Source organism: Ambystoma mexicanum, chromosome 4q (assembly GCF_040938575.1).
Source record: "Ambystoma mexicanum isolate Mex_15411 chromosome 4q, UKY_AmexF1_1, whole genome shotgun sequence".
Lineage (NCBI taxonomy): Eukaryota > Metazoa > Chordata > Amphibia > Caudata > Ambystomatidae > Ambystoma > Ambystoma mexicanum.
The window spans coordinates 939,137,217-939,162,790 of NC_090928.1; positions in this window are offsets into that span (position 1 = coordinate 939,137,217).

The following is a 25,574-nucleotide window of genomic DNA, read 5'->3' on the forward strand; positions in this document are numbered from 1 at the left end:
TGTGGCAGGTAGCCCCCCTGGGGCCAGATTACAGAAATTTTGCACCGGTTCAAGTACACAGTTTGCACGATATTAGCACTAGGGCAAAGTTTGCCCTATTTTTAAAAACACTGGGACACATTAAAAATCCATTACACCTCGGCAAGTGCAGTTTGGCATGTTAAAAGCACCCAGGAAAAAATTGCGCTTGTGCAAAAAAGATGCATTTTCCCTACATTTTGATGCAAAAATGCATAAAAAATGTATCTTTTTAGCACTCTGGCAATTTTAACCCTGGTGCTTTTAACAAGCCAAACTGCACTTGTTAAGGTGTTATCTTTTTCTAATGTTGCCCATTGTTTTTAAAGATAGGGCAAACTTTGCCCTAGTGCTAATACCGTGAAAACTGTGCACTTGCACCGGGGCAACATCTCTGTAATCATGCCCCTGGAGATTAAGCAATACATAGGTCGTGGGGGGGGAGGCGTGATCTGGCGGCGCCGGATAATGGGGGCTGGCATCTGTGCTGCTGAAGCTGTGTGGGCGAGAGGTATCAGTTACGCATTGTTGTTTAACAAATAGAGGTTGTGCCCATGCGGAGAAGTACCAATGCGGATGGATTGCTCGGTTGGCTGGCTATTAGGGGGTATATGACACGTGGAATGTTTCCGGACTCACTCAAGCACGCCGCAAGCAAGCACGCACTCAATTAAAGTGAACGTGATCTGGTGGGACTCAGAGCACATTTTAGAGCACGTTTAACGCTTCGAACAACCGTAAACGCAAACCACGTCCATGTTGCTATACTTCAAAACTGCAAATTTCCTTTGGACCAGACACTGGGGACATTGTCAAAGTCAAAATATGCTTTGGAAGATAAAATATTGTGTACCACCCCACAGAGTGCTGTTTCATTAGCACGCTGCCAGCTCGGCCGTGATTTATGGGCGCGGGGAACTCAGGTTTTTAAGCATTTTAAACGACCGACCGATGCAAAATGGCAGGATTGATGAGGGGTCAAAGCTTTCCTGAAATGTTCACGGTTACCTGCGCTTCCCAGTAGCGGAGAATCACGCACATTGCATCGCTAAGGGAGCAAAGACTGCGCAGTCCTCCGAATACATGTTCCCAAAGATTTACTGTGCGTCATACGGTTAGTAAATACAAGTAATTCATGCCTTTGTACGGCTCAGTGGACACGTCAATAAACTGCCCTGTGGCTCTGAACCTCAAAAACAGTCTGCCCCGGACAATTTGGATTCAGTGTTCGTTTTTTCACATCCAACAAAGTCTGCATATGAAAAAGTTCAATTTAGAAAAACAAGCAATGTAACCATTTTATGTATTGAATGTATTTGTAACACACTGGAACAGAGCCCGTAAGCATAGAAGTACGGACACAGGACAAACAACGGGAAACAAAGAGCAAGGATTAGACAAGCCAGGTCAACAACGGGATTCCATACGGAATGTGTTCAAAGAGAAGGGTCTTGAGCCTACACTTAAAGATCCACATTGCTCCACATGTTCTCAAATCCAGGGCTAGGGCATCCACAGCCGAGGGGCTGCTACAGAGAAGCCTCCGTCCTGTACATGGGATAGCTTGGCTGCGGGTACTTCCAGTAGTCCTGTGTTGTTGGTTCATAGTTTTTTTACAGGAAGCTCATGGAGTGACCTTCTTACAGCCGACACATGCTCCATTCTACAAAGGCCAATGACTACCTACCTGCATCATTTTGAACTAATTGCAGCCTATTAAGCTCCATCTTGCCAATACCCTGCAGTAGGCTGGTGCAGTAGTCCCGGCCCGAACCAATAATTGCACGAGCTAATGTGGCACTATCTGCTGTATCGAGGAATGGCCTGACCTGCGTCCAGTAGCTTGATATAGTAGGAAGCACGGGATACAAGACTGCTTTCATTGCTAGTTCTGAATCCAAAACCATACCCAATGTTTCTACTTTCATAAGTGTTGCCAGATGACAATCAGCAATTCGGAAGGCAATATAGGCAGGATCCATTCTACGCAGCTTGGAGGCGGTGCCAACCAGCATGATTCCCATTGTTAGGTACCAGTCCATTCAAAGTTATCCATTGATGAATTAGATTATAAGTATCATCGATGGCCTGTGAGTCAAACTCATAGTTGCAAGTAAGAGGAAAAAGGCACTCGGTATCATCTGCATAGTTTGCATTCTTCTGCATCCAGACAATTGAAGAGAGGATGAATGAATATGTTAAAGAGTGTTGGGGAAACACAGGAACCCACAATCCAATTCATAGCCTTCTGCCATACAATCTTTATTAAAGACTCTCGCAGTTCGATAAAAAAAAAGTGATACAACTCAACTAGAGGCCTCACTGGAAAAGGAGTCACTAGTGGCCAGAATGGCATGATACACATGGTCGAAAGCCGCCGTAAGATCAAGCAACATCAAAAGGGAGACTTTGCCTCTATCAGACTGCAGAAGAAATTACTAGAAAAACTAGTATTGTGTGTGTGTATATTTTTCTGTATTTGTGAACACCTGGGCTGTGCGGCTATATGTCTATCGATGGAATGCGGTAAGCGTGATCAGGATTCGTAATATCTGCCATTGTGCCATGCCTCTTTTGCCTTGTTGATGAGACCTGTTGTCTATTGATGGACTTCTGGAAAAAAAAATGTTTTCCCTTTGTCAAGATGCCCTCTTCACATTGTGGCACCAGATGTGAATTCTGCCACCAACGCTCCAGATTGCAACCTAGCCAAGCAAATGGCGACATGAGGGGTTGTTGTAATGCTTATCTACATTCCTTTGGGTTTTATGCCTATCGTGTTTGTTATGGGTTCCTTGGATAACAAAAGATGACAGATCCATTATCTTGTAAGCAGCTTTAATGTCTGTTTCCATGTTAAGTCAAATCCATAGGTACAGGTAAGTGTAAGACATGACATAGACCGCTGGCCATGCATACCTTTCCCAGCCCAAGATGTAACTGACTCTCTTGGAGCACTCATTCTGCTACAAACAGAGCACTCCACTCCGAACCTTCCACTCTGACATCTCCACATATCAGTAACCGGAAGCATGAAGCTATAACAGTGTTGCATTAGGAAGTTGTTTGGGCACGGGGCTGTGAATAAGGAGTTGCATGTGAGAGATTGGTTCTAATTCCACCTCGGCTAATGTCTTTTTGAAATGGCCTTGCCTTTTTCTTTTTTATAGAATGTTATTGTGTTGTTTTTGCTTAGCAGTTAACAAATGAAGAAAACGTACTCTAGGCAATGAAGTGATGTAGGAGATGTGTTACCACTCATCTACTCTGGGGCTGTAAAATATAATTGTGGTGTAATAGGGACATGGCTGTTGTCCCCAGAGTATCAATGCTGGACACAGGCAAGTTCGGAGAGCCTCGACATCCAACTCTGCTTTTTTAATCTCCAGTCCACAGTCACACATTTCTGTCTGCTTCAGTATTCGTACTTTTTTCAAATGTCTATTCATCGTTGTATTGAGTTATTTCTTGGTTATATTTTGTTGCTTGTGTATACCCATTGACACACTGAATAAATTAAACAAATACAGACTGTAGGCAATGTGAGCTCAAAACCTATGTACTCTTGGAGCAGGAGCCCCTTTTTATCAATAGTTTAACCAGTGGTCCTAAATAAACTGGACCCCAAATATACAGCTTTCAAGATTGATGGATCTCTGATCCCAGTCTCCCAAGTTGTCAAGACCAACGGAGTCTATCTTGATGCTACTCTCTCACTCGCCAGGTATGTAAATGCCATTGCATACTCGGCAGCTCACTCTACCAAGATTCTAAATGCGGCCTGACCCTTCCCATTGAGTAATGGCTGCTTGCTGATTGCCTGTGCAGTAGTGGGTGCTAGGCTGAATTATGGCAATGTACTATCTGCTGGTACCTGTGCCCAAAATCTCAAGAAACTCAAAATTATAAAAAATAACACCCTTTGTGACGCTCCTAACGTACCGAAGTGAGAACACATCTCCGCTGCCCGTAGAACAGTTCACTGGTTTCCCGTCAAAGAAGGAATCCTATTCAAGATTCTCACAATCACCCACAGGTGCGTTTCCAAAGCTGCTCCGCCATATCTGGTTCAAAGGATCTCCAAGACACAAGCAAGATGACCGGTCAGTACCCCCTACACTCACAAACTGATTATTCCCAAATTCAAATGAGCAAAAGCGGGAGGCGCCAGTTTCCCAGTAATTGCCGCCAAGCAATGGAACGCACTACTGCAGGCACTAACAGCAGAGGAGTCCTAATGGGCCTTCCGCAAAGCCCTTAAGACTCTATTGTTTGTCTAAACTCCATGCGTCGCCCCAAACTGCCTATTATGTGACTCATATGACTACAGTTTTCCTATATGTAACACAATGTATGCTTCCATTCCTCGCCTATGGGCTTCATGTAACAATTTTTATCCAGTGCCCTGATGCCTAAGGGCTTGTGTGCGCAATACAATCCATTTAGGTTGGTGAGAGCTTTGCTAAATGCTACTGCCATGTGTTTGATGAAGCCTTCGCCAGCACTGCCAGTCTCCTTCTCCATCATTTGACCGATGAAGTGTGTGTCAGTCACTGCATCTGCATCTTCCTTCATCCCTCCTCTACCCCATCTTTTGACTCTCCTTCTTACTCAGTTCTAGATAACCTCCTCCTTTCTATCTATAACACTCTGGGCATCCATGAAGCCTGCCTCCAAATGCAACTCTTGGTACGACTTCAACTTGGCTGCTTTGAAACACAAGTGCAAAGCTGCAGAGCGGACGTGGCAGGCATCTAGATCATCCTCTGACAAACTCGCCTGCTGCCTACGCCAAAGGCAAAATCGTCTCTCCATCTGTTTCAAGAAGATGGCTCATGTCCAAGCCCGCATCTCTGGAGCCACCAATAACACGGCTGAACTCTTTAAAATCTGCAAGGAACTTGCCAATCCTATCGCAGTCTTCTCCTGTCCTCCCACTTCGCAGGCCCTCTGCTCTGCCCGTCAACTTTTCCTCCGAAACTCTGAACATCCTGTCCTCTCTGTCATCTGCTGCCCCCATTCCTCCCTTCTCCTGCCTCCCTTGACCCCCTGTCCCCCCATACTCTCCTCCTTCTCTCCCATTGCACCAGATGAGATCTTTAGAGTAGTCAGCTCTATGAAAGTGTCCTCTAAACAGGTGCACCCCTTCTCATCCAGAACCATCAAGGACAACATCACCTCTCTCGCCCTAGCCTTGGCTGACTACTGCAACCACTCATTCACCACTGGGTCCTTCCCTCAACCCCTTAAGCACTCTATAGTGTACCCTCACCTAAAAAAGCTGGCTGCTGAAATCCGCCATATCTCTCCAAGTATTCCTTTTGTGTCTGATCTAGGGGGTAATCAGAATTCCCAGATAACCTTGGTTACCTCTGAACTCTCCCCTCTGTTTTTTTTATTTAATTCTTATTATGGTTCTATCTTTCTCGTCTCTCCTTAATTACCTAGCCAACAAATGGTCTTCCTTGTTTGACTTTACATAGTATTTCTGTTAAAGATACAGAAGTGCAAGTTCTGGCCTCCTTTTTTGCAACATTTTTAACTGTCTCTTTATGGTCTTGAATTCTCTTTGGTGTTCTCCACTATCTCCACCCCGATTTTGGACATGACCTGTTTCAATTTTTCCTCCAAGTTTCTTTCCAGGAGTCTCGTCTCTTTATCTCTTTGGGCTTTCACTGCAATAGTCCTCCCTCTAAATGTGGCTTTAGATGCATCCCTAAAGCCACATTTAGAGGGAGGACCTCATGTGCTGTCCCGTGTCTCCCAGGTTATTATCTTGGAAGAATTCCTCTACTCTTATTTCCTGCCTCAGTGTTTCTTCTTTAAAAATATAAGTAGGGTATTTCCATTTCCACAGTCCGGGAAGTGAATCTGTCCTCTTCACTTTCAAAGGAATTGGGGGCATGATCCGATAGCACCATTGCACCCACCTCAATGTCTACCACCATAGCCAGCATACTCTTGGATAACCATATACAGTCTATCCCAGAGGAGGTCCTGTGGACATGAGAGAAGAATGTATATCCTTCGGTTTTTCCCCTCTTTTCTCTTTTCTCTCCAGGCATCTACCAATGGAAGCCTGTCTATTTTCTCGCACAGTTCTCTCGTGGGTTTGAAATGAAATGAAATGATATTTTATCTATATCACGCTCATACACAAGTGTTTTGTCCTGGGTGCCCACCATGCCTGCGCTCTTGTCTACCACCGGGTCCCAAGCCATATTAAAGTCGCCTGACAATATGATTTGTCCCTTAGCAAATATTTCCAATTTATCCAGCCTCTGCTGAATGAACCTGTCTTGTCCTGAATAAGGTGCATAAATCGTAGTTATCATATAAAGTTCCCCCTTCCCCTGTAGTACCACTGCCAGGTATCTCCTGCTGCCATCTTTTTCCCATGTCATTACTCTAATGTTGAGGTTGTTTTGTATGGCTATCAGCACCCCTCCTTTTTCTTCCCCTCAGTGGATTGAAATATCTGACGGTAACCCTGAAGTCCCATTTTGTGCTTGTCACTCACTCGCACATGTGTTTGCTGTAGTCTGGTTTTTCCCTTTGTAAAAATCTTTCTAATTTCTTCCTTTTCGGGGGGAGTTCAAACCGTTGATATTCATGGAAATAACGCATATGTTATTGGTTTTGGCCATTTTCTGGACAGTTTATGAGCCAATTTATATGCCCCTTGGATTTTTCTGGAACCCCCTTCACTTCCCAACTTCCCCTTACCCCACTGACACCTCCCATCCACTCCCCTCCCCATCTCCCCCTGACTGGGTGGACTCAACCGGCCTGTAGCCCCTCCCGATTCGCCCTCTCAGGGATTAAGCCCGTTCCACAACCCAGCTGTGCCAATGCAGGCTCACCGAAGCCCATGTAACGATCCCATATCCCACCATCCACACCCCCCGAACACCTACAATACTATGACAATTGCCCTTTCCGGGCTAACTTATCAACACATTTTCAGGCCATATGTCCTCTTTTAGGTAGCTGTGGGGTCCTTCAAAGGCCTCTTAAAACTCCTTCACTTGTCCGTAGTTCATTCCCAAGTCTTCTTGGTCTCCTATCCTTTTTCCTTGGGACCACTGTTTTCTGCCTTTTCCTCCACTATCCCAAGTATGTTTGCACATTCACTGCAGGATGAGACACAATGTTACCAGCCCTCCCATTCAAGTACCAGGCCAAAAGGAGATGTCCAACAATATCTAATGTCTTTTTCACAAAGAAATCTCTCAACCAGACCCATTTTCCTCCTTTTAAGCAAAGTTATTTGGGACAGATCCTGGAAGAGTTGTAACACTGACCTGTTATATTTTAACAGCTTCAGTTTTGTTGCTGCCACCAGACTCTCTTCCTTTTGACTGCAGTCATGTAGGGTCGTAAAGACATCTCTTGGTCTAGCTCCCGGTTCCTTCCCCAATGGGCCCATTCGCTGCACTCAGTCCAGTTTCAGTTTGGTGTTGCTTTCAGGTCTTTGTCGTGGACATCATCAGTCAGTCCATTTATCTGAACATTTGATCTCTTAGATCTATTTTCAAGATCCACTGCTTGCAGTTCAGGGTTGTGGGTAGTGCTCGCTAGGTGTTCTACCAATTAGTCAGTTGTCCCTGCATCTTTTTGCCAGTTCCTGCATCACTGTCTCGTTCAAGTCCACTCTTTCCTCTAGTTTGTTCTCATCTCCCTTTATCTCATGTAGCGCTGATGCCAAGTCTTCCCAGATCTTATCTAGCTGTACTTTCACAGTCGCTGCAATTTTATCCCCAAAGTCTTGGAAGTATTCACTCTGAATATCCTGAATGACTGCATGGTCTTGCCCAGAGTCTCCTGAAAACCACATGTGTTCTTGCTTTCCCGAGCTGCCTTATCCCTCAGACAGAATATCCGTATCTCTTCTCCATAACATTTGAATGGGGCCTTCCTGGGGCTTCTTAACATCTTTTACTAGATTCTGTGACTCTTTTCCTCTACTCTTCAACATTAGTGCCTGACCCCCTAATAGAAAAGACTGTCCTTCAGGCCTTCAGTTGGGTCTACTTTATTCTCCCTGTACCCGCGAGGGTCCTTTGCTCTGAGGGTTATCCTCTGTGCCCACGTTATCTCCCATACATTAACAAATTGTCGGTCAACTCTTAACATTAGCAGATTCAGGAATCCCAGTGTACTATCAGAACGTGTTCCACTTAATTTTAATTAGACTCAGCCCCATCAGTTCGCACACCCCTCTTAAGTTTCACACCTTTTAGGCACTGTCTGTGTTCCCCACCATGCACAGAAGGAGAACGTCTCCCCCCAAGCTGCTGAGTCTCTTGATCTCGCTCCGGTGTGCTCCACCTTTATTTATTTCTAGGTCTCCAGAGCCCTATGCCCCGCTACATTCCCCTCCACTCTGTTCTCCTGGCGGGCAGTCCCCATGTTTTCACCAATGTCCTTCTGGTCTGAGAGGGGAGGCAGAAGATGGATTACACCTCCCTTCACCTGCTCCCATTGCACTCACTACGGCTATTGCTCTTGGGGCAGGTAGAGACGGGGGAGCTGTCTCTAATTTCCTCATCACAGCCCTGGGTCTTAGCAGTCCCCCGTTACCCTGCTGTCAGTCTCAACAACACTTCTCTGCTCTCCTCACCTTAAGTCTGCATGGAAGGTCCCCACTCCTTGGGAGGTTCTCTCCAATCTCACCTCGTGACTGGCAATCCACTGCTCTCCTCACATTCGGTCTTCACCTTCTCCTTCCATGCGGGGGGACCCCACTCCTTGAGGGGTCTTCTCCAATCTCACTTTGTCTTCCATGCGACCTCTTCTTCTTGCCTGAATCAGTTCACTTGCCTTTGAGGGTTCACGGGGCAGCTTTGCTGGGATCAGCTGGGTCCTCGAGAGCCTCCTCACAACCTCCGTCCCACTCTCTTTCTCAACGGAATTCACCACAATCCTCTGTTTTTACAACTTCTTCAAAGTTATTCCTTCACCGCCCAAGTACAGCACACACCTTCTTCAAGTCTTCACTCCCGGGGAAGGTGTCTTCAGCGAAAACTGCTGAAATTGGTGTTGGATGGCAGGAGAGTGTTGATTACGGTGCTCTCCTGTCGGCGGCCATTTTGGTATTCCATTTTCTGTCATTTTCAACAGATATATGGTTCCTTATATTAGAAAAGAAGTTAAGTGCATGAAGCACTCTTGCTGCTTGAATGATGATGTTGATTGACAAAGATTGTCTGATTGATTTATTAAGTGCACTTGCATATTACACACTCTCCCAATAAGGCACTTGGTGTTGTTGATATTCTACCAAATACACAAACAGATGATGTTTCCATAAAAGCTCAAACGTGTGGAGAAACTGAATATCCAAGAAATCAGAAGAAACAGTGTTCAAGATCATTGCAAACTGGACCGTGAAACATCTTCTTTCTTTATTTTATTTAATGAGAAGGACAGGTGTTTCAATTAGAAACAACTACAGAGTATTATTAAGCCAGGGAACTCTAACAAATGGCCTGTATCACATACAAAGAATCTACCGCCCAGATGTCAGCCTACCTCACCACACAACTCAATGGCTCAGGTGTAACATCCACCTCCAGCAGTGAGACCATTTCAAAGCTCTAATCAAAACAGATGCACAAAGAAAATGTGCCATCTAACTCAAATAATAACCTGGCTGCTATTAGGACAGTAAAAATGCTTGTGCAGTTTAGGAGGAACATGAAGAGCTTGCTCTTTAGGGAGTACCTATGGAACATCTGCCCCTGAGCTCTTCCTCCAAGGAACAAAACATGATTGTGGGCCAGAACCTTAGAGCCAGAACATGTCTTCTGGGGGTCTGGTTTATACCTTGTTGTAATCATCAAACAACACTTTACAGTACCCCATTGCTGCTTACCTAGGTTTGCGCTATATAAACACAAACATACATACAAATGTAGACTATAATTATAATTGTTTTTTTTATAGGATGCTTATTACCAGAGAGGTTCCTTAGCAGAGACCCAGGATTCAAACCTGTGTTGCTCTGCCTCATCTTGCTTCCAAGACAAGATGTCACTGAGCTATACCAGAATGGACAGACCCAGTGCCAGGTGCCTTAATCAATGATAATGAACAGGGAGGGTTTAATGAGAATTTGACAGATACATAGACTACAATATGGGATTATATATCCGGTATGACAGGGGCAATGGCTTTTGGATGGTAATATATGACACAATGCCTTCCCCTTTGCAGTGTAGGATATTGAGATTTGGGGTTTAGAAGAGCGTATACTGGAGTTGGTTTTGATGGCCAAGAGTAAGGAGGTTTGGTGGGGTGGGTGTGGGGAATGGGGAAGGAGCAGAAATGGTAGGATCTGCACATCACAGGCGAGGGCCGGACAGATTGAGGGGGTTTTAGGTCAAAAGGGGGAAAGGGGAGAGTAGTGTGAGATAAAGGCAGATAGTTAGGAAAGAGAAACCCTATTCATGGATGTAAAGACAAGGAGTAGACATTTGTAGAGGGACTGTTGTGCATGGAGAACAGGCCAGCATGGAGGTGATGTGGAGATATGAGAGAGGGGAGTGGAAATTGTAAAGAGTGAAGGTGGTGAAGTTGAGGATTCTGTCAAGAAGAATACATGCATAGAGAGTAATGCCCAGGAAGGGGGCTCAAGTAGTACTTATTGCAGCTCTAACCCAGGGTGTATTTGAGATATTGTGAGGAATGGTAGATGAGGTGGGTGGGGTTCTTCTAGATGTTAAACAGGTTGATCCTAGCTGCAGTGGTTGTGGAGGTGATGAAGTTTGGAGCTTCAAGTCATTGTCAAATAGAACCCCCAAGTTATGTTCATTGTGAGAGTGGGGAACATATCAAGGGGAATAGAGATTGAAGAGGGGATGAGAAGTGGGTTATTAATGCCAGAAAGTATATGACTGCTGCCATAGATGAGACTAGACAAATACAGTGAAAAGCCTTGAAATTACTGTGCTGATAGAAGGAAAGAAGGAAAGAAGAAGATACGTTGGTGGTCTTTTTAAACATATATATTTTATTTTATTGATGTTGTGAGGCGTGCAAGATGTGTTTCAAAATACAACTCACACAAAAGGGGAATAAAAGAGGGGATGCCTGGGAACCGGACTAGGGAGAGAGGGAAGACAGTTTAACCTACTCTCTCTGGACTGCACAAAGCCATAACTTCCATCAGCAAAGAACCCAAAAGAAGAGATGCTTTTTGAAAGGGGGAGGTAAAAAGTTAATAGTACTGGACTCAGGTTGAAACATTGGACATCCCTCACTGGTAGAGGGGTGGGATCAAAGGATTCAATGTTCCAGTGTATGGATATGGAAAGATCAGCCAGTTGAGACAATCCAAGTGAGGCAAGAGATTTGGATGCCAAGGATACATTGGATTAGATTTAAAGAAGGGTGTTAAACAGTTTTGAAGGCAGCAGAGTTGTCCATAAGCATAAGGATAGATCAGAATGATGACCACCAGCCATCAAGGTGAAGTCGTATGTCAATGCCCTTTAAGTGAAGTGGTGGCTATGGAACCCAGATTGAAATTAGTTGTAGAGATATTTAATCTTGATTTAACTGGTGAACCTGTAAAGTAAGCCAATGGTAGTAACTCTTTAATAGTTTGTTGAGAGACAGTCCATTGAGGTGAATGAGGATTTTGCAGAGTAAAGAATGGCATCAAGTTCAGCATATGAGTAAAGGCTGGAAGCAGTGATGGTGAGAGGGTAATAATCAAAATCGGTAGGAGGAGCGAGGCAGTGGAGGGTAAATAAGGTGTTGCAAGGAGATCTTCAATGTATTGTATTACCCCAATTTGGATTCCAACATGTATTGAAGGTTCACCACAAGCACAGCACAAACATTACACAGTATGCACAATCTCTTTCTATACTCTTCCTATAGTCTCCCTTCTCCTCTATTCCTCCCCACTCTACCGTCAATATTTCACACCGCAATCGCTGCCGTTTTGACACTTCTCCATTCTCTACTATCATGCATCTATCTCTTCCTCCCCTTTCTGATTTCTCCCTTTTGCAGCTGACTCTTCCTCTGTTGTTCTTTTCTCAGCTTTTTCATCCCCTGTTTTGACTTTATCCCCATTCTCCTTTTGCATCTCTTCGCATACCTTTTCAGTCTTGGTTGAATTCTTTCCTCCAGTTCACCCAACAATCTTTTCATACAATGGACTGGTATTGGAAGAAATCCCATTCTTCCTCTTACCTTGATGCACTTTCTTCTAGCCATACTTATTATGGAATTGAAGTACTTCATGCTAAACAAGTTAATTAGATACCCTCAAGTCATCACCGTTGTCTATATTTACTACTTAACAAGCTCCTAGCTCCCCGTCCTCCAGATCTCACTCGGAATTCCTCCCTCTCAGCTCCCGACGTTACTTCTTATTTTACTTCTAAAATTGATCATCTACACCCCTTGTTCTCACCTAATTCCACTTTCTAACCCTCTCACTCCCCTCCAGCCCTTCCCTCCTTTCCTGCTTTCCTCCCCTCACTGAAGCTTGTATGTATGTACACATCGAGGTGATTATATAGCTAAAAGGAATGGACCACTGAACAATAGATGGAGTGGTGGTAGTTGAGGGGGGCTTCTCTTCTTCTTCTTCATCTCTAACATGCCAACCCCACTGTTGCCCCATTGGATCCTGTTGTATTAGCCCCATTCTAAACTTCTTGAGAGCACTCCTTATTCTCAATAACCTCTCTATCTTGATTCTAGTTCTCTTGCCTCTACAAAAATCAGGTTTCAGTCCTGCACACTCCACTAAAACAGCATTCTACACATTACACATTCCCTTACCTCATCACGCATTCTAAACAGTCGTCCCTTCTCATTCTTTTGGATTTGCCTGGAGCTTTGACACAGCGGGTCATTCAATTCACTGCTCTTCTTTATATTCTCTTGGTATAACTGGTTCTGTTCTTTCCTTGTTCTCTTCCTATCTCTCCCATCATCTGTCTGCTTATATAGGCTCCAACTTGATAACTCACTGTTCTCCTTTTTTACTATTCCTCTTTCTTATTTCGTTCCCCAATTTGGTTATTATTGTCATTTCGATACCAATGATTCTCGGGTCTTTCTTTCATTCTCTTCCTGTTCTGACCAACTTCATGACCAACTTCCATACCTCTTCTGTCTTCTTACCGCCCGACTTTCACACATTACGATTGCAGAAATAGAATACAATATCCATCATCAACCAATGGTAGTACTACACAGACCTCCACAGCAAACAGAGCATGGTACAGCACTGGCACCGTGCCATGTCTGATTGTATTCTGCTCAGCTACACCTCTGCCTTCACAATGCATATCTAACATCTGGGATTTCTTCGAACGAGTTAAGCAGTTACATCTTGCCAGCTGCACCTGGTGTCAGAAACCTATGCCCCATTAGAAGGCTGTGGAAGGTCTGTACACTTCACCTGTACTGGGTCATTGGAAGCATGATTAGGACCAAAGAATATAGCTTCCCATCCCCTCAATAGCATACCCCTATTTGTGCATGCCCATAGTCTTACCCTAGAATTTGCTGTGGGAAAAAAACTGCATGTGTTTAACAGGACTATCAGCACACAAAGACAGCACTGCAGCAAGGGAACAAGCGGAAACTCAGACATGTACCAACCTAGTCTCAGGAAGTCATGTAGGCACAGACCGAAATATTCCACAATCCTTCCTCAATTTAATCTGTTCCAAAGTGATTAAGGTGGTTGCAGTGCTCCTTTAAAAAAAAGGAAGGTTTAGAAAGAAGATGGGATGTGCTGATTTATGCTGCAAAGTTTCCAATCGGAGTTACTTTGCATGCAAGGCCATCTTTTAGTTGAAAGTCCACTTCACAATTCATATGCAGACCTGTAGGAAATTACTGACTTTGCGGCTATGGAAGTGCAATGAGACCCCCCCATTCGGGAACCAAAGGAAAATGTTGCAATATGTGTGTTCTGTTTGGCAAATGCATCACTTTTCTATGCAAAGGTTTTACAGTCAGGAGACAGAGCAGTCCCGATCTGGGAGAAGGGGTTCTCTGGGGGGAATGCAAAGCCTTTCCCCCCGGAGTTGTTTTGGGGGCTGCAAGCTGGCCTGCGCATAGCACTCTGTCATGGGTATTTAAGGGGGGCAAGGTAGGTTCGGGAGCAGGCGACGGTTGAGGACGAGCGTTTGTCCCTGCCCACCCACCCCCTTTATTAGGGTTTGCTGGGGTGCAAATTACAGGGGGTGGGGATTTTTTTGTTTTTCCCCTACATCGGGTTTGGGGGGCTTTTGGCGTGAGGTAAAAGGGCCTGGGAAGGGCTGGTAGCTTTTGTGTGACAGGCCGTGGCATTAGTTGGGGGAGTTTTGAAGAAAGGTTTTCGTTGCTGATGTGCGAGGTCAGCCTGGCTGCAGGTCATAGGAAGGAGCAGTTTGGTGGAGAGGGGAGTAGAAGGGTATGGTGTTGCTGGATGCCGGGGGCATGGCCCCTTTGGATGAGGGGGGAGGGAAGCGCAATGGGGGAATAGTGCGGGAAAGGATGGGGGTGGTGCTGTTTGCACGAACGGGCAACCCCGGGGGTGCAAAGAGGGGGAACAGGTATTGAAGATGGAGGGGCATGGCCCCAGGGACAAGATGGGAGAAATCGGGAAGGAAAGCTTGAGAAGATGGTAAGGCGACGGTAGGGAGCAGGGGATAGGTAGGGAGGAAGTTGAGCTGATTTTATTATTTAATTTTGGGGGGAATTGAAAGTGTTTCATTATTAAATTGGTTTGTCAAGTTGTTAAAACAGTTATGTTAGTCTGTAAGGCCAGGGAGCCAGGTCAGCATTTATTTGTGAGCTTTGGCCTGTCACATTAAAGCAACCTTTTCCACTGCAAGCGAGTCTGGGTATTTTTGTCCAGTAAGCTCAAAATTGCAGTACTTTGTGGCAGGATAGTCCTGACAGCATTCCCATGGCTGGCTGGTGGTGTACATTGTATTCAATGCAATAGCTTCTTTACAGCTGGGAAACGCACTGCGTGTGCTATGCCTTGTACTTGTTCTCCACTTGTGTGGATATGGCGTGCCAGTGATTTTGCACTATGCCAAGACATGCTTACTGTGGCACATAGAATTTGCATTAATTTCATTTGCTCATAGAGTGCTAGGAAAGTGGGTTTGGAGAATGAAGTTACACCACCCACTTCCGCACCACCTCCTGGAAGTGTCTATGCCATTTTGCCAGAATTGAACATCATTACACGTGGTTGACCAGCTCTGTGGCAATGCAATGCTGCACGTGAGTGATTATAGACGTAATCCCAGCGTTGAAATGGATGGGCCTGCTCCACACCACAAATCTGTGGCGGCTCACATGCAATCTCTGTTCTGCAACCTCCCTTTGGGGCGGTCATCAACCATGTGAGCCACAGCTCTCTGTAACTGAGCAAGGTGCAGCAATTGATAAATGTGCTGCGCCTGCGCAGCTTCAGAATCGATACTATACACATCTGCCTTGTGGAGTCAGACATAGCACGACTGGTGCAGAAACTGCTGTCCAAATTTCATTTAATATATTGAGCTGCATTTCATTCAACCTGCCTTAATTTCAAAGGCACTAAACTGAAGACTGTGGGAGCCCATGAAAGCGCAGTTAATATGTGCAAGCATTCACTGGAAAGACAATTGCAAGAAGAGTTTATTGCTGACGAGAGTCAGGGAGCACAGGCAGCATCTGAACATTGCGATACGCCTAAACACGTCTGTCATTTGGTGGTAGCCCTGCAGCCAGGTCCATCTGAGTAAGGTTCAAAAGGAACCAAAGCAAACTGTGCAACTGCCACAAATGAAAGCCTGTGATGCCTTTTCCAGAGTCTCGATTCTTCAATGTGCCTGGTCAGGCATGAACCAGCACCAGTGTGCCTGTTGTGGCACATATGTAGATGCCATCTTAAATGACTCATGCCAGAACAATAATGATAGTCCAGTACAAACATTTTCTCCAGCCAGATTGTAGTTAGCACAACTTGTCTGTGTGGCCATTTAACCCTTAAGCTTCCATGAACTAGTTCACAATCAAAACACACTTTTGGTGCTGATGGAGCATATATTGTCAAACCCTAGTAAGGCTCGTCTGTGGCACATTTAGAGCAACTGATATACATAAAATGCCAAACACAAGCCTTTCAGCTGGACTCAAAGGATGGCCTTCATCCCAGTGTAGCCCGAGCAGGAGAGTTGGGATGTCGGGAAATGGTGTTGCAATGGATACGAGTAGCTCTGATACTGAAGACTAAACTATTCTGTGATACTGCCTGGCAAAAAGACCCCACAATCACCAATAAAGCCCACTTTGCCAACATCTACTGCCCTGCCAGTACAAACACGCTAATCACTCTGTCAAAGCCTCCTTTTACAATGAGAGAGTTGTGACTGCTTCCTCCAGCCCCAGAGAACTTTTTGCAATCCTCCCAGAGCATGAAACCCCTGCAACCCCCCAGGGGCGTAGGAGACACATAAAATCTGGGGGGCACAGGGGACGCCTTGGGGACTTTGCTTTTTTAAATTTATTTATTGTGTTTTAGTCAAAGAACTTGACTTTTCCCGAAATTAAAATTAAAATAGCAGTACGTAGTAAATTACAAATATCATCACTGTATAAAACAAGAGAAAAGAAGATAACAGAAGAAAATTAAAGGATGCAGCAGCAAAGAACATGTCTTTATATGTTGGATTTCTGGATTTGTCATCTGACTATGAGCTCATGGTATGAGAAAGGAAATAACAATTACTTCCAGCGGGCCACAGCTAGGACGCCAGCTCGTTAAGAGGCAGATCACCTGTAAGTGGATTGCTGCCAAATAAAGGAGTTGCAGCCTTTTCTAGCAACTGCAAATTGCTACTTTTTTGTGTGGGGCAAGGAGACATGTGTGTCTCTGGGAATGGAAGGATGGGAGTTTCAAAGAAAGAGGAAATCTTGCTTGTACCTCTGAGTAAGCCCTGTTATTGGCGTAGAGGGACCAGGTGTGTGATGTTGCTGCTTTGACTGTCCTCTGGAGAGTGGGGGGTACAGCAAACAAGGAGGATGAGCGATCGCAAGCCCACCCCCTTATAAGCACTCCCCAGGTCTGCAGCCGGATGCGTCGGAACCGGGGGATGCCTGGTAGGTAAGGTGTAAGTGGACCCAGGGGGGTGGCCAGAGGGGCAGCCCGCTATGTGGGCTGCCCCTCTAGCACCCCTGTGAGGGCCGGGCCAGCCTCTCACGATGAGTCTGGTCCCTATTATTCCATCTCATGCTGGCTTTAGAGCCTAGCCTTTCTTTGCCTTTGTTATTCTGAATGCAGAGCTGGACTCTGTTTCTCGTTTAACATTTGCTGCATTTGATTCTCTCATATGTTACTAGGACGGCAGAGCATGGGTCCTCTGCCCTGTTACACTATTCAAAGAGCCCCTCTGGCCTTTCTTTGCCTCCCCCTTGTCTCACTGCTTGCTTAATACATACCTCCTTGCTTGAACACTCAACATATTCTCCCTAACAAAGCAATGGCAGCTGCAGTCTGTCTTGACTTCTGTTTGTTCTGTGTCTTGAATTGGCCTCTTCTTTCTGCTTTACTGTCTACCGGGGAAAGGCATTTGCCAGTCACTGCCATAATAGTTCTACCTGGCCATAAGAGGGCAACAGCAAGCCAATATTTGAAGAACATGGGCATATTATGCCAGAGGCTGGCAACTGCCTTCGTAATGCCTACACAAGAGTTACAACTCTTGCCTTTGTTTCTAACAGAAATTCAGTGGATGAAGAAACGCGAGAACACACATATTGCTTATAAATGAAGGGGATAATGTCACTCTTGGTGAAGACATTTTGATCACGCCAGGAGCTAATTTCCAGCTGCAATTAAGCGGTTACCTTTTAGACTTCTGGCTTTAAATAATGTTAGTATCACCTGGAAAGCACAGAGGTTGCTCAACAGGGTTCCTGGAGCACGAAGGGTACCCTACTCGTGGGCATGGATGATTGGAGGGCATTCATGCCCTGGTTTGGAGTCTGGCCCGTACAGCCATGATGGGGGGAGGGGTCTATTACTTTTGGTTGTACGTATCCTTTGAGGGTGCACAGACATTGCCTCCTGCTTTAGCCCACTAACAGCTCTGCTTTGCAACTTTATCACACATACCTGTCATGTGGCATGTAACTCAATGCTACTAATGTTATCAGCCTCTGAAGTCTGGAATCCTTTGCCACATCAACTAGTGTACAAGCCTGCTACCTGAGACTTACCCATGTCTGAGTCTGCATCTGTTGCCCTGTGGGGATGACACACACAGAAAGAGCAGGGCACAGTGCCCTTGTGGGTTTTTCACACTTCTTCTTCAGGGTGGGCACAATTTACTCCGCAGAGAAAGTGGCACATTCTGGGCAACATTCTCCCACTTTGACAATGTCACCCAAAGAGCTAAATTGTCCATTTGAAATACCTCTGTTGAGTTATTATTGCACAATCCACACTGATGAGTTTAAGCATCTGTTTAATGTGAGATGGCAATTAAGAGCATTTGCCAACACACTCAAGAAGCACAGGACACCCTCTTATCAGTGACATGCCATGCTCGCTCATTCTGATCACGAATTGCCATTTATCTTTGGTCATGTTAAATGTATTTATTTATTTATTACATCTGTAGCACCACGCAAAACCCACGAGCATCAAGGCGCAAAGTAAACTGCATGGAGTCGACCACTTCCATTGGCACAGTTTTTACTTTTCCGCCACAAAATGGAAGATTTTAGCATAAAAGGCAGGTGAAATCACATTGCTTTTCCACTCTGGAAGAGTGTAAATACCTTGCGATTGCTGGCGGTATTGACAATTGGTTCCTCTGGACTCTGCCCGCTTTTACCAGGTTTAATTTCCAAGGAGATCCCAGAGGAATCCCTTTCCTTATTTCCAGCATGAGAATCCATGCTGGCAGTAAGGCCACATTTGTCGGTTGGAGCGGGAAATACAGGGGGTCCTGGTGTGTCCACTCGGCTCCCGAACTTCATCCAGAAAATGCACGAAAATCCAGCCAATTAGAAAAAGCGACAGTAATAGTGTTTTCCGCCACTTTTTCTGAACCAATTGACCTGGAAAATGCTGTGTTGCATCGAAAGCTGAATGCATTCACTCATCTTATTATCCCACCGGAATATTAAGCCAGGTGCTGAACACAGGTGTTACATATTCCTGTTCACAATCTGCATTTGGAGCATTAACTCACTGAGCTACCTTACAAATGATATCTCTTCTGGGGCTTAACTGTCTTAATCCCTTATATGCCATGGGTATTTCTGCCATGGCCTTCTTTGGTGATTTCGATATGTCGCCATTGAATCCCTTGTAACTTTTTTGTTACATAAGATATCTCAGCCAAATTTGAGCCCCTTTTTTTCCTCAAATGTAGGCGGTCGTAAGGTTTCGGACTTTGCCAGGGTTTCTGGGTAATACATTCTGGGGCAATTTACGCAAGTCAGACCTCTGTGGATTCCCACAGGTGTCCTATTTTCGGAAATGCATGAGGTTCCCTGTTTTCCTTGGTGGCTTCGACACCATAGGCCCAAATCTGTATGTTGTCCACATGAGCAAAATCTGCTCTGCCGAAAGGCTTGGGGTTACCAGTGGGTTAGCCTTTTCCCTTTGCGCCTAGATAGGTGCACCCACACATGTGAGGTACTGATTTCGTTGGGACACCTGTGGGAACGCACGATGTTAGGACATGTGTTGTTGGCGGCATGTTTCGGTGGGTGTCCAGAGTGAAATGTCTGAAAATTGTGTTTTTTTCCACCAAATTTCAGAGACATTTCCCTCTGCCCACCCACCGAAACACGCAGCCAACAACAGATGTCCTACCTTCCCGCATTCTCACAGGTGTCTTAACAATAACGGTACCTCATATGTGTGGATGCACCTACCTGGGCGCAAAGGGAAAAGGCTAACCCACTGATAATCGCAGTCTAGAGATTTGCCCGCAGGGAAAGTTACATGAGATGCCCCATCCATTCGGGGGGGGGACCCCCTTTCCACTAATAACATCCATGGTGGTTCAGTGGCCCCCACACCCACCCAAAACAAGTTATAATTTGTTTTATTTTAGTTTTGCCCACATGTGTGTGGCCATCTGCCCTGGGGGGTGGGGGCGGCAATAAGTACTGCCACAAGCTTGGGGGCTGGATCTGCCAATATTTACAGTGGCCTCTCCCCCACCCCAAATGGATGGGGGCACCTCATGTACCCCTTCCTAGGGGCAGAAATCTGCCCCCAGGGAGGGCTACATAAGGTGCCCCCATCCACTCAGGGTGGGGGGAGAGGGCCTCTTCCCCTTTCAAATACAAAAAATCCTGGTGGTCTAGTGGGTCCCCCCAACCCCACCCAAAACAAGTTCTAATATATTTTTTGTTTTGCTCCTTCCCTAGGGGCAGATGGGCACATGTGTGTGGCCATCTGCCCCCAGGTGGGGCAAAATGTACTGCCCCAGGCGTGTGGGGGTGGCTCTGGCAATATTTGCAATGGCCTCCCCCCCACCCCAAATGGATGGGGGGCATCTCATGTACCACTTCCTAGGGGCCCCCCATCCACTTAGGTTGGGGGAGAGGGCCTCCTTTCAAAGACAAAAATATCCTGGTGGTCTAGTGGGCCCCACCGGGCTCCCCACCCCCACCCCCACCCAAAACAAGTTATAATATTTTTTTTTTGTTTTTGTTTATCCCCTTCTCTAGGGGCAAATGGGCACATGTGTGTGGCCATCTGCCCCTTGCTGGGGGCGGGGGAGGGGCAAAACGTACTGCCCCAATCTTGGGGGGTTGGTTCTGCCAATATTTACAGTGGCCTCTCCACCCAACCCAAATGGATGGGGGGCATCTCATGTACCCCTTCCTAGGGGCAGAAATCTGCCCCAAGGGAAGGCTACATAAGATGCCCCCTCGTCCACCTAGGGTGGGGAGAGATCCCCCCCCTTTAAAACACAAAAAATCCTGGTGGTCTAGTGGGCCCCCCTAGACCTCCCCACCCCCACCCAAAACAAGTTGTAATATATATATTTTTGTTTTGCCCCTTCCCTAGGGGCAGATGGGCACATGTGTGTGGCCATCTGCCCCCAGGGGGGGTCAAAACATACTGCCCCAGGCTTGGGAAGGGTGGCTCTGCCAATATTTGCAGTGCCCCACACCCCAAATGGATGGGGGCATCTCATGTACCCCTTCCTACGGGCAGAAATCTGTCCCCAGGGGGAGCTACATAAGGTGCCCTCATCCACTTAGGGTGGGGGGGAGAGAACCACCCCCTTGCAAAAATCCCTGGTAGCTAGTGGCCCCACCCGTACCCACCACCACCCGAAACTCTGTTTACAAAAAAAAAAGAATATATATATATATATATATATATATATCGTGTGTTGAACCTTCCCTGGGGGCAGATGATCACCCATCTGCCCCCAGGGTATTGCCCCCATGCTTTGGGGGTCAGGAGGAGAGGGCTGCCCCTCCCCCACTTCAAAAACAGATCCCTGCACGACACACCAAACATATTCTGGGGGGATAAATGACATTACATCCCCCCCACTTACAATTGTGGGGGGGATTTGTCCCCCCTGCCCCCGCCCTATGTCCTAAACCCATGCCGCCCCCTTTCCTCCATAGTGAAAGGCAACTTCTGGTTGGTGCAGCAAGATCCAGGAGGCCCGCACTGGAAAAATCATACTACAATCTGAAATCATCAAGAAATTCAGCAGCATATCTGATGTTCAACCACTTATCCTCCATCCTCATTCGCAAACCCACATCCCACATTCGTGTTCCACCTTGCCTCGATGTCCGACGTAGCAGCTCTAATCAAATGGCTCAAATCTTCTAGATACAAAGGTGACTCCTGTTCTGCCCCCCCTTGTGAATGAATGCACATAACCTCTCCTTCCCCTCATCACAGCCATTATCAATGCATCCTTTACCTCTTGTTCAGCACCTGCCTGCAAAGAGGTGTGGATCTCCCCTTTGCTCAAGAAACCTACCTTAGATCCAGCATCCCCCACCAATTACTGGCCCATTACCACTGTCCCCTTTCTCCTGAAAATCATCAACAAAGCTACTTATCTTCAACTCCAAGACATCTTCGAATCACACCACATCATGAGCCCCCGAAAATTGTGCTTCCGCCCCAAACATGGAACCAAAAAAGCCCCCCTTGACCTTAAAAATCAACTTGATGATGCCATGGATACTGGCAAGCTTTTCCTTCTCCTACTCCTTGACCTCTCAGCTGCATTTGACCATGTCAACCACCAAACCCTCTGCCACACCTCACTTCCTCTGCCCAATTCTCCTCCAAAGCATCCAATTGAATCTCAGTCTTCCTAGCTAATAGATCCTCCAGAATCTTAGCCAAGACACTGCCGCCTCCCCCACTGCTTTCTAGTGTCGTGTCCCACAATTCTCCTGTATTTCTGCCACTCTCTACAACGTCTACACCAAACCTCTATTTGACTACCTTGACTTTAGTGGTATCCCCTACACTAACTATGTCAATGATAGCCAAATCCTCATTCCCTCTCCAGGAATCACGCATTCACAGTCACACAGGCCCTCATCCTACCCAAGGTTGACTATTGTAATGTGTTACCCTGTGACATCTCAGAAAATAATCTGTCCAAACTACAAGTACTACAAAGTAATGCTCTCTGTGCTGCCTTATCCTTGAGCATACATGATCACATCACTGAGACAAGAAGATTCGCCCACTGGCTCCCAGTCCGTGACTGGATTTCATTCAAAATTCTCGCCGTAACCCACCGATGCCTCACCAACAATGTACCCTCATACCTCGCATGGAAGGTCAAGAGACACGTGCCCAGCAAACCACTGTGTTCCACCCACAACCACTGCTTCAGCATAGCAAGGTTCAAATGCAAAAGAGCGTGGGGCTCCAGCTTCCCAGTCCACTCTGATTCACTTTGGAGCAATCTCCCTCTCACACTTCAGGAGGAACCCTCCTTCCACCACTTCTGAAAAAAGCTTAAAACTCACTTGTTCAATTAAGTGCTTTCACCTTACGCTCAACGAACTTTGACCACAATAACCTACACTGAAATGCATTGCATGTAACAGTTCTCATATATGTAACAGCGCCTAGATGCCTTCAGGCTTTGTGAATTACTATAAATGAAATACATTAATAAATAGAATGTATATTATGGTAGTATCTGATCTGATAAAGTGTCATAGCTTGATTAAAATATGGCTATATACCACTTAGAAAACTGATTTGAATTTACTTTGCGAATTGTCTCTCTCTGCTTAATCTCACTAGAGTCAAGATACTGCAAGTTGAATTTCATAATATGAATGAAATAGGAGTAGAAATGTTGGCGATGTGGTGAACAGGTTTGATGGTGCTCCATGTGTTGAAATATCAATAATGCTACATTTCATGGGTCAATTGCTTAATATTATTACATAATCACTTGATCAATTTCCTTTGGGTTAGTCACTGAGTCAAGCGAATTAGATCCACAACAACCATTTCTAGCCATACCCAGCAGGGAGCACTGGGTTTACACCTAATATTTGTTAGTTCCACTGCCAGATTCAAGAAAGCTGAACACCCACAATCCATAGCTGTGGTCCTAGAATGGAGAATGACAGCCCTTGCACACTTTTTAACCAGACACCCACAAGTTATTGGGGTGAACACCAGAAATTCCTCATAGAAGAGAAGATGTGCAGGCGCACCAACACATTTTAGCCATATATCAACATAAAACAAAAAGCATACTTCCGCAATATGTAATTGTGCCCCCAGAGCTGAGAAGCAGCGCACCCCAACTATTTTTAGATACCACTGCTCACCATTTTATTTTGGAGGCTTAGTTACTCTTGGCTCTGAAAAAAAAGATCATGGCACCACGAGCAAGAGGGTCAGAAAATGACTTGCAAACAAGTAAACATTTTCAGTGGATTTTTTTTCCAAACCAAAACAAGGCTTGAGAGTCAGGTTTATCAGCAACTGAGGCTTCACCTTTCTTAATTTTTACATATTACTCATTACCTCCTCTGTCGCTCACAAGAAGACTCAGCGACCTTTGGAGCACACAGTCGTTCACAGTCTCAAGCGTTTATAGTTACGCACACCCATTTCTTGGCTCATGCTGTATTTTTCTGGGTAGCACATTTGTCCTCGTGGAGTAGTGTAATGCCTGTTATCACCACCCCTGGTATCTTGAGTCATTTTTATGGTGGTCTGTCATCAGAATTCTTTGAAATTGCAGCATCCTGGGTTTATCAGTATGTGTGATGGATTGCCATCTTGTAAGAGTGTAGAAGCTCTTGCTTTTTTGATTTTCATTAGCTCATAAAATGTAAAAATGTATAAATGGGTAATACTACCTCTAAAGGTAAATCTGCTGATCAGATTCCCATTTTATGAGCTTTATACCAAAAGCATAGTGTACACTGCACCAGTAGCCTGATCTGCAGTGCCTCTCCAGTGGCACATAGCAGGTTCAGAGATTACAGGTGCCCATCTGACAGCTGCAGTGACAGCCAAGTCGGTGCAGTGCATGGGTGGTATTTGAGACATGTACTCCTAAACCAAAACCCTATAATTATGAGTCTACTGTTCTGGTGCCAGATACATCTTTAAGTATAAGCAAAACCCAAGTTGTGGTATGCTAGATGGTATTTCTCATAATTATTACAGCAACACCAGTTTGATACCACAAGTGTCAGCCCTTCGAGCCAAGCTCATTTGTGAAAGGACTATGTGTATTCTCCCCAGACAAAGCTGTCTCTACCAATGCTGGCAAGACTGCAGCCTTGGGGTTGCCTCCCCTTGTTCCTTTGTGAGGGGAAGTAACACCCTCCCCAGAAGATAGTCACTCCACAGGAAGCTGTCCTGGGAACAGGAATCACAGGAGCACACCCATTCACAACAGGAGTAGCCTTACTCCAGGGTGCTGCATATTGCACACTAGGAAAGCCTGAGAGATTGTGTTTCAGCCATTTTAGATGATTTGTGTGCGTCTTTTCATGTTTGTGAAATCTTATTTTACATTGCATGAGTTTTGTAAACTCATTTATCTTCTTACTCTCCCAATGAGAAACCCTTTTTGAAAACCCCTGTGAACGTTTGTTGTACCCCTTCAACTTTGTTTCCATCTTTTGAGAGTCTTTGTGATTTATATGAAATAATTTCCCTTACCATTCCTTATTTCAGCAATTATAGTTTTGTAACTTTGGAACTCTTAATTAAACTCTCAGTGAAACATTTGCAACACCAATTTGTTTTAAACCCTTTCCCTTAACCCATCTCCGTCCACTAAAAAAAGAAACCCTTTGTTAAACCCTTTGTGATACCTCCCCTTTATATGTCTTCCATATTTTCCAATCCCCTGCACCCATAAAAACGAAAATGGAAAACATTGGTGATGCCCTGTCCATTAGTCACCTCACAAGTTACTTTTGTTCACCTCTTCTTTGCTGTGATATGTGTGTGATTTACTTTATATCTTAGAAAGTAGTTAGTGTGTGAATGCGAAGGTGGAAGAAGTAGCTGTTAAGGCGGAGAGTATACA